General features: G+C 39.0%; 1 long non-coding RNA gene across 1 annotated transcript in view; it reads left to right on the top strand.

The window, feature by feature from the left end:
- The window catches only part of LOC310922690, a 439,183-nt gene extending 431,457 nt beyond the window's left edge, over nucleotides 1–7,726 (top strand). The window contains exon 2 of the long non-coding RNA XR_014592471.1: nucleotides 7,625–7,726. This is a non-coding gene — a long non-coding RNA (uncharacterized lncRNA). The remainder of the gene's footprint in view (nucleotides 1–7,624) is intronic.
- Nucleotides 7,727–18,037: the final 10,311 nt, after the last annotated feature.

Below are 18,037 nucleotides of genomic sequence, written 5' to 3'. Positions count from 1 at the left end.
AATGGTTTTTGCAATCTGTAGTTTTTATGCTGTTCCTGTAAGCACACACCAGCCACATCACCAGCACAACATTGCTGCATTCTCATCCTGGCAATTGAGACTGGTGACATACTGTCTAAAGGCAGGTGGGATTTATTATCCCAGTCAGATATATTATGTACTGGGAAGAAAATAACTGTGTGCATCATGCTACATTTATGACATTGTCATTCTATCAGCTTTTCTTTTGTCAGCATTAAAAGGTAAGAAGATAAGCATTGGTGAGGAATGATGTAGACAGTAAAAGAAAAATACATGTACAATCTCATAGAGAAGGTTTCTCAGCTCTGTTTTAAAGCTAGTCATTCATTGTTCATGCACAGTACTTGGGTAGTAATTGATCACTGGGCAAGGTGCCTTGCAGATTTTTTTATTACTACCCATTTTAACTTAATAATACTTCACGTATCCTCATTAAATTTCACAGGACATTGAATATTTGTTAACTTACATTAGAAATCACTGATGCCAGCTGTTTTTTGCCATTATTTTTCCCAAAACAAATGTGTTGCATTTTGTGACATTCAGATTTGATGCAACTGGTCTCTAAGCTTTAGCTTGCCGATTCTGTGTTACTTAGGAATGTAATTCTGAGCCTCATATTAAGTGCTAGTAAACTCTCTTAACAGAGTAGGTAGACAAAACATATTCCTTTTCTGCTGAGAACCAAGGACAACTTTCAGGCCAAAAGCATAAACAACGGTGGACCAAAGAGAGGAACAATAAGGATGAGACCTCACAACCTGAAGCTGAAATTGGACAATTAAACCCCAATATGCAAATGGACCAAAACTTATAAAAATGTAAGACCTTGTGACCAGTTAGCCTTTAGTGTGTGGCACTTTGTAGTGGACTCAGGGTGCAGCCATGGTCAGGCTCCTGTCCTTCCCAAGGTGGATCCTGGAGGCCTTTCAATAAATATCTACTTTATTATCTAGCTTTGTCGAGTCTCTGTTTCAGGTCAGGCTTCCAGGCATCAATCTGAGGAGAACAAAAATTATTTTACAGGTAATCATATGTTGTAAGGTCTTTCATAACTCCATTCCTACATCAGGATACAGGCACTCTGCAAAGGACTCCCCTCATTCTGTTGGCTTCAAAAAGATAAAATGGTTTTTACACTGTTAAGAAACACACTTTGCAAAATTGCATTGTCATAGAAGAAAAGAGAGTGAGAGAAAAAAAAAAAGAACAGCTAGGTTTCAAAGGTCAACATTTTCTCAATGATGGAGGTAAAATGCTGTGTTCATTTGTATTTGAAAGTTATGAAGTGTTTCATTAGAAGTGTTATATACTGAAAGTATTTTGTTGGTTTTGGATATATTTTATCATTGCAAATTGATTTTAAGTGTCAGAAATTACTGCACCTGTGACAAGCATTCATTATGTGTGCTACCCTTAAAGGGCCGTGTGAAAATGTGCATGAGCAGCAAGTTTGCATTTGTGCATGAAAAATACAGTATAGACATTATCCAAGTTCAAGTGCATAAGCTGCTAATTTCTTGTGGTTCTGTGTAAACACCGACATTTTAGACTTTCAGATTCCAGAAGGCACCTTACATACTCTGGTTCTTGTTACAGAAACATAGTTCCTAATAATTTTTTAGGATTTGGGGGCTCTCTAAGATGTCTGAATAGGCTGACAGATGGTGCAAGACCTCTGTGCCCTTCTGGGAGCAACTGGGAGGCCTCCAGACAAGGCTCATTAGCATGTCAGATAGCGGAGGATGAGTGCATGGAGGGAATGAAATCCCAGCCTCCCATGTCCACCCGCCGAAATCCAGCTCTATTGCAACTAGCCTTTTCTTTTTTTGACCTCTGATGCCCCGAGTGCATTAAGCCAAAGCTGAAGGACAGAATACTGGCCCTCCACATTGTGGAGTGGGATTGGAAAGCAGCCATTCCTGAGCTGGAGAGCTTTCTGATCACACAGTATTTACAGGGGAAGTTTGTCCTAGAAGCCTCAATAATGTAAACAAGCTTTTATAATTAATTTCTTTCTGAGCCAAACCTCTAGATAAGCCCTGAACTTTAATTTTACCTGTTACACAACTCAGAGGAAAGCTCAAATCCATTAAATTGTCATGTTATGAACACTTACTGTTGAACTTTGAAGATGTAACATGTTTAAATCCCTAAGAGCAAATCAGGAAACCTGCTCCCTCTGAATCCTCCAGACTGCCAGCCAGCAAGATGATACATCCCTGCTCTCTATAGAGTAACAGGCTGGCTGAAAATGTAACATGTTTTTATTGCATTAAGGTATCAAGGAATGAAATGAAAAGGACACTTTCCATCAGCCTAGCAAAGATCCAAGATATAATTGCTCAAATTGGCCAGAAAAATTGAGCATTTAAAAGGCTTGTCTTTTCTTCTCCAAGTGTGTGTCTATGGTATGACATGGAAGCATATTTAGCCCTTCTACAAAAGAGAGTCTGTGAACCATATATCATCTTGCAGAGATGGCTGAATATCTCTCATTGGAAATGTTAACTATCAACATATTACTGAGGAGTTCCAGAGAAACCCTGTTACTACTCTCAGTATTTCAACATTAAGGACCTGGATTCCCTAAAACTGGGCTGGAATATCACTGTACTACAGAACATAACTAGACCCCTGTTCGTTAAGGAATCCAACACAATAAACATGCACACTCAGATCCAGCCTGCTGAGCAGCAGACACACATCCTCAAACTCAAAGCCAGGGTTCTGCCTGATGTACCCCTAATTCTCAGAAGCCTTTAATACAAGACATAGATCAAGCAACAGGATGTACTTTTGTTTCATTGTTGCAGGCAGCTAGCCTGCTATGATTCCCATAAACACCTTGACACCATAAATAATCTGTAAAACCATGTCCAGTAAGCTTTCTGAAACAACCTCTCACCCGGAGAAACTACATGCTGAATTAAGATCACTCACATAAATGTGTTAAAATCAGCCCTGGAGAGAGTTAAGGTGGTCAATTCAAGTTCACAGATCTTTGGGCATAACTTAAATAGTTCAACACTGAAGTCTTATCTACTATGATTCCAGTTTCTGACTTTGTCCTCAGCTATGGTTTTGACAAAATTGGGATGGTGATGTCATGTAACCCCAAGAGAAAGTAAAATGCGGCAGGTTTCAGCAGAGCAGTTCAGCCATTCAGGGTTCAGTTCCCCCACAGAATATCAAACATCCTCCGTGCTCCAAAGAAAATGTGACCCTCAACCACTGCTGCTCCTTGGAGCAGTTTGGCTCCAAGGAGGGTTCCTTCCATTTCCCCCTTAGGCGTCTGAGAAGGCATTTTTGCCTAAGTTTTGCCCAGGCTGGGTGTCTAACAGGACTAGAAAGGCTTCCAGTGAGCCTGTAAGGCAACAGGACAGGAATGTGGTAACCAACACAGCATGGCAAGGTAGTCCACAATCTGCCATTTGATCATACTGTCACATGTCTTATGTCTGTGTGTACACTCAGGAGGGCACAGGAGAAGGGAGAATAGACAGAGAGCCATTAGACAGACAGGTTTGCAATAACAAACCAGCTTTGTATTTCCCTTCTCAGATTTCAGCTATCAAATTTCCTACAATCAGGTTCTGACGGTCATACAAGCTGCAAACTCATGTAAATCTTGAGTCATTGTTTGGCAGAGAATATTTTTTTGGTGTACTCTGCTGTGGTTAATCACTGTGTCTGAAAGTTATTTCTTCTTTGCCTTCTGCAGGAAGGTGTTACAGAAAATCATCATTTAAACACACAATTCATTAGGAATCTGATGAAACACTAACAGAAAAAATGTGGCTCTCTGATTGAGTAATTTGCATTGGATGTAATAATTATTTATTCACAGGTTTTATTAAAACAAGTAAGTCATTAAATTCATGACAATGATATAGGAGTTGAAAAAAGACTCCTAGCATTGCTGTTTAGATTTGTAGCTTCTTTGTGTGAGAGCACAATGGATTCAGTTGTGTTAAATTATCAAAAGTTGGCAAAAGCACATGAAAATTTCACTTTCTTACACTTTCAGGACGTCAGTATTTATTTGATGGGGAAGTTAGTCAGGGAGCAAGAACAAGTATTTCCAGAGGAACCTTCACTCAAATTCACAGATAAAAGAATGAGGAATTTGAATAGGTTAGATATAGCTGATATACATGTTTGACCTCATCTGCTCTGGTGCTATACTGGTTTTCAAACACAGATGTGAGGGCAGCAACAACTGCTTCAGTGTAACTCTAACCTATGGCTGAAAGTACAGCCTGGGGCTCTCTGTCAATAAATAGAACCTAGTATCTTTTCCTGGAAGTTCCTTATGGTTAGAAGGATAGAAGTCAGGCTACCCTTTCCTATGCCTCAATCAGATTTGATCAGTTGTGTACTTTTAAAAAACAAATATTTTTTTATAATAGTACTTGCTTCGCCAGCATTTTTTTCTCAGAAATAGAAAAGAGGTACAGCTCAGCTAGGTGTTTGGAAAATAGCATCATCACCAAGAAGCACTGTGCAGAGAGCTGACAAGAGCACAAGCCTTTATATTGCTTTTTATTTTCTGAAGTCCCACAGAGCTTTTTTATTATATGAAATTTCTTAATGAGTGAAAATCAAATACAAAGGAATACATAAAGGACAAGCTATCATAAAATAGTCTTTTTTTCCCCCAGCATGACTTTAATATGTACCACACAATATTAATATTATGTATCATATGGTGTTCCTTGTATACTCTCTCATTTCTGTGGTACTTTCTAGAGGAAGAAGCCATGCAAGACAGGAACTTATTAATTGGCCAATAAGATGTTTCTTGTTATAATTTTCTGAACATTGATACCTATAGTACATTCAGCAGCTCAAGCAGAGTCATAATGACATGGGTAACACCTCCACACTCTACATGGCTTGTGAAAGATACCTTCCCTGGCCTCACTATCCTACACAAACTTAAATTCATTTATTCTGTCAGAACATAAACAGATATAATGATGGCCCAGTCTCATGCCAGCTACATGAAGTCCTTAGTCTCCAGACAGAGAGAGAAGCAGTATCTCATGCCACACCACAAGCCCAGGGACACACAGGCAAAAGGTCCAGCAGCCCTGGGCACATGCTGGTCTGGTGCTGCACACTCTGGAGGCTCCACAGGCACTTTCCAGAAGCTGGAATCCCATAAACACCAGCACACATTTGCAGCCTGGCATCCTCCACCAACCACATCTCATGGACATAGTTCTGTCACAGTTTTAACTGTGTCAATAGGGAAACATTCTTCCAAATGTTTCATTTTCTCTATTAAAATCATCTGGGTGGATAGAGGGGAACTGGCAGTAGAAGAGGGTTGTGCCAAGTAAATCTCTATATTTAACTGCACTGATACACTACACTAGGCTAAAGTGATTTTGTTACTATTCCCATAGGAAAAGTAGAAAAGTTGGGATTTTTGCTGGTATTTTAACCACTCCAGTTTATAGCATGTTCATTTCAGCTGTTGATCAAGGTGGGTTGTGCAGTTACAGTACTCTTGAAGCTCAAAGCAGCTGCACACTTCATCTGATGCCACTGCAGAGGAGTTGGTCAACAGTACTTGAAAAGGTGCGGAAAGCAGCTAGGAACAGTGATGTTTTAAATTATCTTAGAAGACTTTTTCAGGCTTCTCCACCTTTAAAGCAGCAGATACACCTGCAGACTGATCCATTACATTTAAAAACCTCATCTAAGGCCATCCAGTTTGAAAACTTCCAATTAAAATTAAAAAATTGTTTAAACAAGTTTGATTAATTTAGCCACTACATAGCTGCAAAGGAGCAAATATGCTTGCAAATGTCTATTCAGAATTGTTACAGAGGCAGGCAAGACCAATCTGAGTTGTAAACAAAGTAAATATCCTCTCATCTCACTAATGAGAGTCAAAAATACAACACACAGTGTGTTGCATAACATTTTTCCTATTAAGCTGTTGAGGTCTTTATCAGGATGTCAGTTAAGGTGATCTTTCCATCTCTTGCATACATATGCTGACATATTAAGGATGCCACACAGGAAAAATCTACATTTGAAATCCCAGGTGAAATAAATACAAATGTCATAGCAGAAAGGCTGAATGTAAAATACATGCCAACTATACAGCAAAGCTTTGTCCATTGGCAAAAAAATTGTTTTAGAGGACTGATAATTTCTTGCCATTTGTTTCCTGACTTTTTTGCCTTCCTTGTTTCTTCGGATTTCAACTTTTACCACTGGTACAAATAACTCTCTCTGCCAAGCAGTTATCATAATTTTATCACTACCAAATCATTCTTCCCCATGATTTCCTGAGGTGCTCTTTAGTGACTCATTATCAGATCATGCCTCAAAGTAGTTTAAGTTCTTCCTATCAAACCTGCTAAGAATTTTTGGAAAGGTGAATCAGAAGACATCCTCTCCTTAAGTATCACCACTTAAGTATCACCATATTTATTTCTCTTATAGATGAATTATTGTTCTTCTAGTAGTGAAATGAATGTAAAGTGATTATCAAAGATCAGTGTCAGTCGTTTGTACAGTAACAAGTAATAAGCACTTGGGAAGAGAATCAAGATAACTACTACTCAACTGTTTTAATTATTTTTAAAAATCTATGCAACAGTCTCACAGTGCCGCTGAAGAGCCTTTGGCACACACAGCACTGTGAAGAGTGTCCCTAGCCCTGGAGGGTTCATCTAGATCCTCGTGGGTGTTAGATACTCAGTTTTACATAATCTCATGGAAGAAGGTGCAAACTTTGACAAGACTTAGACTTTTACAGGTCTTTTAACTCTGAAGGAGGGGGAAGGAGGGAGAGACAGAGACAGAGACAGACAAAGATCTGGAGTAGAGGAAGGTAAATATTGCAATTAGATTTTCAAATAAAAAAGTCATGCACAGACACTACAGATGAGATGTTCAAAAGTGGACAGTACTGATTTAAACATTCAGCAATGTGACATCAGAAGCTCCATTTTTTTTTTTCAGTTGTCCTCAATTAGACTAGCAGGAGGAATTTTTTAAAAGTCAGCTATGGTCTTGTGAAATAGTCCATGGCAGAAATATGAACTGAACCTAAAGTTTGAAGAAGCCCACTAACTGTATTCCACCACAAATATCTCAGAGGGTTTTATCAAGTTGTAGACTGTCTTTTACAGAAAGAAAGCTTATGTAGGAAAATTTATGACTGCTATTCAGCTTCTTCATGCCATGTGTTACTGACAGAAAACCAGATTGTGTCTGTTGCAGTGGTTGTGTGTCATCTATATGCAATAGCTTATCCAAAAAGAACATTGCAATATTAATACTTGTGGCTTTGCAGGGACAGTTTGTTCTGTTAAACAATTTATTTCAAATGCAACATCTGTTCCAAATGCGGCTACAGTTCTGTAAATAACACTGCTACTGTTATGTAATTGCATGTCATTTAATATCTACACACAAACAAAATCAACAGTGGAGTTTATGGTTTCAATTCCACTGATACCTTGTTATTGCATTAGAGTATCCTACAGTCTTCAAGTCTTTCATATCTTGGTTTAAAATTCCTAATGTTATGCAGCTTCATGATTTTCCATGCTGATATCCACTAACATTGTAACAGAAGAAAAAAAAAAAAAAAAAAAAAAAAAAAAAAAAAAAAAAAAAAAAAAAAAAAAAAAAAAAAAGTTGTTCCACAGCTCTCTGTCCAAAATAACAAGAAATTGCATCACACTCCAGTAGAGCATTTTTTGTTTCATGATGGAGGGATATGGAGAACAAATATCCCACCATCAAAGATTAAGAGTATAAGAAAAAACTCAAAGAGCAAGACAAATTGACACTGCAGACACATGAAATGAATCAAGCAGATTCCTTGGCACAAAACCAGACCTTTAGCTACCAAAGTCCCCACCGGAAAGCACTGTGATTGGTGTGATCATGTGTCAGCCTCTAATATTAAAGGAACACAGCTCAGAGCTTCATAAAATTCTTCATTATCAATTAACGTAAAACTATGAATCTGTACATGTCATATAGAGTAACCTAAAATTATTCCACCTGACTGCTGACAAAATGGTGTGATATGCACTGCATCAGGAACCTGTAGAGGGAGTGTATCCTTAGATACATCTATTAGTGATCCACAGATGAAGGGATACTTGCACTGCTCATTCTAAGAAAACATTTACACAGAGAGTCAAAAAGTATTTTTAAGACTCATGAATGCCCACTGTTCACCCTGAAGGCACCCAACATTCAAAAGCTTATATTGAAAAGCTTAGTGGAAGTTCATAACATCTGTCCTTTAGACTTCTAATTAGGTACTCATGTCGGGCGCTACAACCTGCTTGACAGGCGACAGAGAAGAGCCTACCTTAACACAGAAGTATCAGTACTATGGTAGGTCAGAATTTCATGTAGCAGAATATCCTCTTCCCACTTGTGGTGATTATTTTATTAAGAATGGCCATGAGTACCATAGAACATGGACATCCCAGATCCTAGCACAAACTCATCATGGAGTTCCATTACTGTCCCTGTCCCAGCAGGAAAGCTCACCATTCTCTGCCTCCCCAGCGTGGGTACTACCTTTCAGCTTATTTTTTATCTGTGATTTCCCTTGTACATCTAGATTGTTTATCTAGTGCACTTCAAAGAACTTGCTGAAGGAATTTTGCCAAAAGCCTTTCAGAAATCCAAGTAGTTTGTATTAAAAGGTCTCTTATAGCTAACATGTTTTGGCAAGTCACTTCAAAGAACACGTAGGTTATTGAGGTAGGACTTCCCTTTGCACAAGTTAGTATTAACTCTTTGCAAACACATCATATTTGTCTGTGTTCACTCTTTCCATTTTTTTCTTACCATTTCTATCAGTTTTTCTACTATGCACATTATTTTACATGCCCCTACCTCCCTGGGACCTCAGCTGAAATTCTGGAAATTTTAGTCTGGTGTCACATTTACCAACTATGCAGTGCAAAGCAAGTAGTTACACACCAATGTTAGTCATTGAGATGTCTCATCTCTGAATGCCTCCAAAACTCTTAAGTCAATGTCATCTGCTTCTAGTACTGTATTACTGTCCATTTACTGCTCCATTATATTACTTTTGGGATGGTCATCTCATTAGCCTGTCACAAAGAAAAGCCCCAAGACAGGATTCTCCCTGGTTTCTTCTACTCTGAAGGCTTTATTTACTTGTTCTGCAACAGCTTTGTCTTACCTAAGTCCTCCTTTGATACCTGTATAATCTACTTGGCCCTACAAACTCTCTGGTATGGTTCCTGTTCTTGATGCATTTGAAGAGAGATTTACTACATCTGTTAACTCTTTCTCAAACTCTTTTTTATGGACAGATAATTGTATTTATACACTCAGCCTCCAAGGGCTTATGATCCTTTTCATTTTCTTCATTTGGATAGGACTTCAGCCTTTTGAAGCATTAACTTTAACATGGAGTAAGTTTTCTTTCCCTACTCTACAAAATTTGGCTTCCTTTTGCACTCGATCCTTTCTTAGTACGTGTAACATCTGGTGTGTGCATTTAATATGGGTCTGCAGAAAGCCTCCATACAGCCTGAAAAAAAAAAACAAATAAAAAGTTCAGGTGCTGTTAACGACATATGGATGTAACCTAACTTCTGACTTACTCCAGGATTGTATTATGCGTAAAGTTTGACAGCACAAATTTTACCTTTAAGTATAAGGAGGAGGAATCAGCCAACCCTTTAAGAAAAAGTCTATAACAAACTGTGACAAGATTTACAACTGAAAGACTTGGACAGTATTAACCACATATTTATTAGTACTGCACTACTTAATTAGTAATGAAAAGTAGTGCGGTGGTAGAATGCATCCATAAGAATAAACACTTCAGGCTCAGTCCTCAGAAATGCCAGGCACGCTTCATGATTTAGATTTGTTAAACTTTTACTCTCTTCTTCTGAAGGCAAGAAAAGCAGACTGGGTCCCTTCCCCTCTGCTACAGGTGTTCTTTGATGTGCACAAGCCAAGGATACGACAACATAAATGCACTTCTTGAAAGAGCAAGGTTTGACTCTGTCTGATTAAAGGTAGTGAGTTAGTCCTAGAATTAAGTATTACAATATGGTATATGGAATAGCATTATACTTCAAACTTTTAGCAAATGATTCATTCAAGAACAGAGTCAGTGATAATCTTTGAATTTCTTGTCTTTGAAGATGCTGATGAATGGAACTTTTTTTGTAACATACACCTTTGAGGGTTTATTAATACAGGTCATTGAAAAGTTTACTATCCTACAAACTACAGAGAAGGGAAATTCCTCCTAGCTTTACATGTACATCTGCAAATGTACAACACCCTAAAGGTAGCTCCCAGAAGATCAAGACTCCTTTCAATTTTCAGAGCAAAGTACCTTTTTCTTCCAGTGATATGTGAATCCAAGAAATCCTACTTTCTTGTCCTTGGACACTGAATTAATAAGGATAAGTCACATTTCAGGACCATGGCAAAATGCCAGCTAACATTTCAGAGCCCTACGGACTATGAAGCAAAAGGCTGCAAACAGAACCTTAGCAAAAAATACTTTTTCAGCTAATTTATAAAAAGAGCAAGTGCTTCATCTCTGGCATCTATCTAAACCTTGAAAGAAATGTGTACATTTCTTAATGCAGCTGCTTTCTTGTACACACATATCTTTTATGTACCTGGAGTCATGTTGATCAGACAAGGGAGTGAGCTGTGATGGGCATCTGCCATTGCTGAGCACAGCTAATACAATCCTGGACCAAGGTGCCAACACTCCAGTCCTTCTGAATGGCACTTGAGAGTGAGGGACACGAGGAGAAGTGCTATATATAAGTACAATTCAGCAGAGAAAAACCCACTAGACTAAGCCCAGTGTTTACAGAAATGTGCTTGAACTCAATCAGGCTCTGCAGATATCACTTTGTCTTTATACAGCTTTTACTATTGATTTTGTTTATCCCTGCAACATCTTCCTCCTGTTTCTGTTAAAGTTACTGGCTCACAGCTCTGCAAATGGCTGTGGCATGGAGACATCTGCAAAGGGACTAGAGCAACCCTCATCTTGTAACAGACCAAAATCATGTAGCAGAATGCAGGAGTTGATCTCAGTGCTGGGCAAGCGGTGTATGTCCATAGACATGATCTGCTCCAGCTGGATGGCACTTTCTGGATAAAGGAGTAGAATTTAAATAAAACTGCAGAGGAGGGTATGATAGGAAGACCAGCCAAGCAGGACAGGATACTTGCACAGATCAGTAAGCACAGAAATCCCCTAACCTCTCTTCCCCTACTCCTTCACATGGGAGATGCCAAAGTGATGTCAGCCTGAAATCTGGTCTCCTTCGAAGTGCTGTGGGGGATGGCAGAGGTCCTGGGAAACATCTAAATTACCTTCTTACACTATCATGCTTTGAAGACTGCAGCCTGCTGTATGAACAATTCACTTTAATTTGGCATAGGAATGAAGCTCCAGGGAAGGCATCTGAGGACCTACAAGAGTTGAGGCATAACAGGTCCTTACTGCTCTAGTACTGTTCAGTTTCTGAGAGGGTTAAAGACCTGGGATGCAGGTTATAGGCATAACTCTTCCTTCTGGCACCATTGTTTTACAAATGAAACTGATTCAGTCCATCAGAAAAGTAAAAGTTAAAAAAAACCAACCAAACAAAAAAACCCCACAAAACCAACAAAGCAGCTTCACATAACCAATACAGGATAAAATAAAGAGCATAAGAACATACAGAAACTCTGACCACTCTATAAACATTATTTCTATATGGCCCCTTCCAAAAGCACACAGCAATTCCGAGATTGATCAAAGTTTGTATATCTTGCCGGGACTTTTCCTTTGAAAAACACCTGTATAAATAATATTTTTGTGCTGAGAAGCATATCTTAAGTGTTACTGAAAGTGAGTTAAATCTCCAGTTTGCACAAAAATGTGAATGCATGTCCACAGACACCAAGCAGGACAGTAAACTGGGAATTTACTATAGGCCACGGAGCCAAGACAACAATACCAATTAATTACTCTTTAAGGAACTAAAAGTTGCCTCTAAATCAGTGGCCCTTGTCCTTATAAGGGACTTCAACTTGTCATATGTCAAATCAGAGTACCACACACCTAGTACAAACAGATCTAGAAGATTTCTAAAATACGTGGTAAGATTTCTAAAACACATGACAACTTCATGGTGCTAAGGGAGACAACCAGGAAAGCTGCCCTCCTTGATTTGCTGCTTGTTAATAGAGAAGGTGTCACAAGTGAAGTGGTGATTGTTGATGCTCTTGGTCAGAGTGAACGCAACAAAAACTAGCATAAAAATCTCTGGTGACGGGACTGAAACTGTCACAAAAGCTTCAACATAAGGAGAGCAGTCTCACTTCAGTGGCTGGTAAAATTATAGAGAAAGTAATTCTGGTAGTTACTGAAAAACCCTCAAAAACAATGCAGTCATCAGTCACAGCCAACATGGCTTCATGAGAGGGAAGTCCTGCTTGACAACTCAATTTGCTTTTATGACAATATAACCCACACAGTTGACCAAGGGAAGCCAGCTGATGTAATATTTTTAGATTTCAGTAAAGCTTTCAATGTCTCTCTCAGGATCCATCTGGAGAAAATGTCCAGCCCACAGCTGGATAAACTCATCTTGTGATGGGTGAGCAGCTGGCTCATGGGTAAGGAAAAAAGGGTTAAAATGAATGGGGTGACATCAGACTGGTGACCTGTCACTAGGAAGATTCCACAGGGCTCCATCCTCAGACCTACGCTCTTCAACATCTTCATAAATTACTTAGATGTAGCATTCAAAAGCACAGTAAGTCTGACAATAATACTTGAGGACAGAGAGGCCTTGCAGAGAGACCTCAACTAATCTGAGGGGTGGGCAATCACCAACTGTGTGAAGTTTGACAAAAACAAGAGCTGGATTCTGTACCTGGGATGGTGCAACCCTGGTTGTGCAGACAGACTGGGAAAGGAGATGCTAGGAAAGCAGTGGAAAGGGCCCTGGGGGTCCTGGTCAGTGGCAAGCTGAACATGAGTCAGCCATGCCCTGGCAGCCAGGAGGGCCAACCCTGTGCAGGGGTACATCAGGCACAGCATGGCCAGCCAGGCAAGAGAGGAGATTGTCCTGCTCTGCTTCTGCTTGCTTTTGATGTTCTTTATTTCTCACATAAAACTCTTCTTAGTTACAAGAAAACTAGTTAAAAAATATCATAGAGTCTTTTTTATCTTAGAACAGAAAAAGAAAACTAAAAGCAGAGCACTGTTTTTTTTCTAAACCACCTGCAAGCTCATGAAAAATCTTCAGACTTAAAAGAAAACCTTGCAGAGGTGTTTAAACAAAACAGGGTGAGAATCTATTGAAAAACCACAAGAAAAATTCCCCTCTTATGTGGGAAGATTATTCAGCAGGGCTAAATATTAATGGAGTTTTGTGGGTTTTGTTACAAATATCAAAGAGGAACTTACTACATTTAAGAAAAAGTGAATAAGTGAGAAGCAAAAGTTTTCAGGATGTTATTCATTTGGGAAGTTTGATCATATTTTGATTTTTTTAAACTAGTATTTTAGTAGTATCCCACACACTTTACTCAAAACCTTAAATTGCAGTGACTAAATTTCAGTCACAAATGTGTCTGGGAATGATTTGCTCCATCAAAGATATTTTTGCTTGACCCACTTGGAACGTCTGCATTTTAAAACCAAAGCAGTATTGCTAGAAACATGCAACTGACCCTTGCATTCAAAACTGTTATGTATTTTCTCAGATCCTGGATAAATGCAGCAAAACCAAAGTGAAGCCAGTTTGCTAAGCACTGTTTTACCTGTTTGGGCATGTAACAGGACCAAGAGATAGAGAGAGGAGAATACAGAGGTTTGTTTTTGTTTCATCCACAATTACTGTTTAACAAAAGCACATCTGAGACAAAGGTTACCCTGTACAGAGGGCATGACAGTCACTTTTCTATCAGCTGCTTGTATAACCTCTAAGGACTCTGCTAAGATTTCATACTGTCAGTTGCACCTCACTCCCCTGAAAATAATAGCATTTTCTCTGGATTCCAAGCCCAGACTTCCGTAGGCTTTGACTTTAATCTGACAAAAGAAATTAGCTACATATTTCCCACTAGTGCTAACACTGATGCAACTCTGACATCAACCAAGGCACAAGCCATTGTTCATGTCAGCATTTGGCTTTTTTGCAATGCCACATCAATTAGATCTTCCACGTGCACCCTCTGAGCTCCAGCACCCCAGCTGGTTCTCTTTTGTCTCACACAAGCAGCAAGCTCCTTCTATGATATTTGCAGTAACCTCCCCTTCTCATCTTCGTAGGCAAAAAAATCTGTAGAGGTGGGTTTTCCACATATATTATCCAATATATTCCCTTTGAATAGCAATGGTCCTCCCCTCCCCAAGAATGCAGGCAATCTAGGTGCACAGCAGATCCTGAAACTAACACTCAAAAACTGACATGAAAGGGGGCAACCTGGGAAAATACCTAGCTTTTTCTTATATGGTTCCTGGATAGTTTTATCTCAATCTTGTCCATTTCTTGAAAATTCAGAAAATATCTTTTACTTATTTCTGTTTTAAAACTATTATTTAATAAGATAACCAGATCAAATTTTAAAATAAGGAAGGGGAAAGGGAAAATTAAAAAGAGGTAAAGAGAAACATTTGTAAGAAAGTAAAATAAGCTAAGTAGAAACAACAAGGGGGAGGTTATACTTTTTCCCTAAAATATGTTCTAAGGTGTGAAGTTCCCATACATTTCTGTGAAAAAATATGTCATATAATTTTGTCCTTTTCAGACAAATTATCTGGTTGCATTATGAAGCATTTGTGCAACTCCCTTAAAAGGCTAGCTACAGTAGGGTGGTCAACTCAGTTCTCAGGAGAGCAAAGGAAGGAAGAATTTTAGCCAATTCAGCTGCAAAATAGCACCATTTGCTGAAGACCCATTCAAGGCAAAAAAAATGGTCCTGGCTTCTTCTACTGATTAGAGCCATCCTTAGTTTCCATCCAGGGAAGCAAGGTCCTGTCCTTGTGGGATTTTTTGGTACAAGATCTACAGCTGCTCTCTCTCTCTCATACCTGGGCTAAAACCTCTGACAGTCCCCAAAATACAAATGCCAGCACTAGCAGTACTTCTCCCAGAGAGGATGCTGGGCTTGCAGGCCAAGCAGAGGCTGCCCACAGGATGCTGCTGCCAGCAGACCCTCCCTTGCTAGGGGCAGACCCTCATCTTCAAAGTATTTGCTATCATTCACAGCACCTGCACTCATGGGCTGATTGTGGTTTTTCCTACCACCACATACTTCTAAGGAAGCAGAGGGGATGTTGTAGCATATTGCCTTAAACAATTTTGAAAATTAGAAAGCTTTTCATAGGCCCTCACTGTACCTGTCAAGGCCAGTACACTCAGCTCTAAAGACTCTTTTTCTTATGCCCAAAAACACTTGTGTGGGTGGAAGGGGAGGGCAATGTTAACTGTCCTGGCTTCTTGCATACATCAGATCTCTCCTTGGTCTGCCAAATTTAAAGCATAACTGGACTAGAAGGTGGTACACTGACCCCAGCCTAACAGCTGAACAAACTTTGCAGCCATAAATAATGAAAACACACAAAGAGAAAGGTCAGGAGGAAGTGTTTCCTCATCACAGCCAACTGACAGATTCTCACTCTCAATGAGCGCTGCCCATATGAGCTGCACTGGCTGGGCAGTTAAAGAAAAGCAGCTGGGGGAGAGAGAGGATGTGGTTACTGCTTAGGGGACTTAGAAATCTGACAAGGTCTTTTCTCTGTTTCCTCCCTGCGCCCCCTCCCTTTTTTTTTCTTTTTTTTTCTTTTTTTTTTTTCCTAGTGTTTCCTTCAAAGCCTTTTCTAGTCCATAAAACCTGCTATCTGTGTGTGCCCTGCGTGCTGCTACCTCTTCTGGCAGGAACCTCTGACCTTATCTTTTTTTCTCCAGTTCTGGTTTGTTGGTTTGGAGGGGTTTTGTCCCTATATTTGCCACATATCCTGTTTGTGGTTTTATTATCACAGCACCTGGAGCAGAGTTTTTTAGGGTCTTACCATGCTGTTTTGCCTATCCACTCCTGAAGTAGTTATAAATAGCTCCAAATCTGCACTCTGAGATAAAATGCTCTCTTCCCATCTTTCCTCTTCTGCTCAAGGCTAAGTGCCCTAGTCTTTAGACCACTGTTCTTTGCTCTCCTGTTTAGACAGGAAATTGGTAAGACAAAAACTCAGCTTCACAGTTCCCCTTCCGTCTGCATGGAGCACCCCAAACTGGGACGCCAGTCTGCATGTTGCAATGCTTGAAACACATCAAGAGTGGCCTTTGAGTGGCCACCTCTAGCAGTGGTCTTCTCCACAGACTATTTGTGAGATGGTCTCTCAAATACGGTAAAGACATAGTGTCAAGGGGAGATCTCAAATGAACTGCTGCACTGTGGAGAGGAAAGAGAGAGGGAAAAACATTACCAAGAAAAATGTCAAAGGAGAGTTCTGAAAAGTACTTAGTAGCTTAGTACAATTTCTCCCTAAAAGCTTTTAGCAATTTATTAATACATACCCTCTTGAAGATATATATTTACCTTATTTTTCAAAGGCCTTCAGTTTTACTTGGGATGTAACAGTCAACAAAGAAATAAAAGCATGTTTATTTTAAAAGAAAATAAAATTAAAGAAAATAATTAGACAAAACAAAAGCATACTACTCCACTTTTTGTTACAGAGTTTTCTGCTTGCCTGTCCTTGACTACCAGTATTTTGATGGGCAGTGAAGGCACAGAGTACTGCATCTGGACTACCAAAAGGGACAGATAGGTTAACTCTCTAGCTGCACTACATCAAAAGCTCAATACTCTTAATACTAAAAAGACTAAACAATAAATCTGTACACCCTGAACCAGTGCTTGGGTGATTTTGTTAATCAGTGTTTCTGCAACATGTATATTATCAATGAGTATTTCATTTGGTTTCCCACACTAGGGAGGCCACTTCTTGATACTGGGAACTCAGAACAATGCAAATGAACCAAGGAGAGAAAAAACCCAAATGAAACAAAACAACAAAACAGACAAAACAAACCAAAACTACAAAGCAAACAAACAAACCAGCAAAATATTGCCTTCTGTAGTCCCTATACCAGTTATATCTGCAAGACAACAATTGAAAAACTAGAGTTCAGTGCTGAGGCTGGCAAAAATACACATGAAAGAAAAGGTTTTGTCATTCAATATTGCCTGAAGAATGAAAAAGAGAAAAGGAGAGGAAAAGAGAATAGAAACAATAGGTTACATCCAAGAAATCCTCTTATAAAAAACCAGACTGTAATAAACCAGTGAGTTGGAACATAGCCTCTTTCAATCCGTATAGGAGAAGATCCACATTCCTGTCCTTCCCATGACAGAATCTATTCTCAGGCTATTTTTTCTAGCAGAGTGTATTTATATTGTTCTCTAACTTGCAGGAGAATGAGTGTTTCCATAGCTAGAAAAATTCAGGTAAGTGTGACAAAACAGAAAAACAGTCATACACTAGGGAAAGCCTATTAACATATAAAAATAAAGGTTTTTTTAACAGATAGGGCTTTAAAATATAGTTCTCTCAAAAGTTATTGATGATTTACCCCGTTTCTAAGCACTATCACAACAGTAAGTGACCAATTAATTATGATGAAGGCGTTGAAAGAACAATATGTTCCAGGAACAAAATATTACAGAAACCCAAGATTTTTATGTTGAAGTGTAATGAGATAAAAATTCATGTGTTAAATATACATTTCTAATTATAATAAGATTTATGTGCTGGGGAACAAACAGCTGACAACGGCAAGAGCTTTGCAACTCAAACCAACACTTATATTTATAAACTTTATAAAAGCAAAATTAACTCAGGGCGGGTTTTCTTCTGTCATTTATTGGCAGCCTCATACATAGCTATGACATTGCCAAAAGCAATTTGATTTAAATAGCTCAGCTTCCAAAAAGTTAGATTGGTTTT

The sequence above is a fragment of the Zosterops lateralis genome, assembly GCF_965231275.1.
Source record: "Zosterops lateralis genome assembly, chromosome: Z".
In the NCBI taxonomy this organism is placed as follows: Eukaryota; Metazoa; Chordata; class Aves; order Passeriformes; family Zosteropidae; genus Zosterops; species Zosterops lateralis.
The sequence above is the reverse complement of the archived record's forward strand: the minus strand, read 5'-3'. Positions and strand labels throughout refer to the sequence as shown.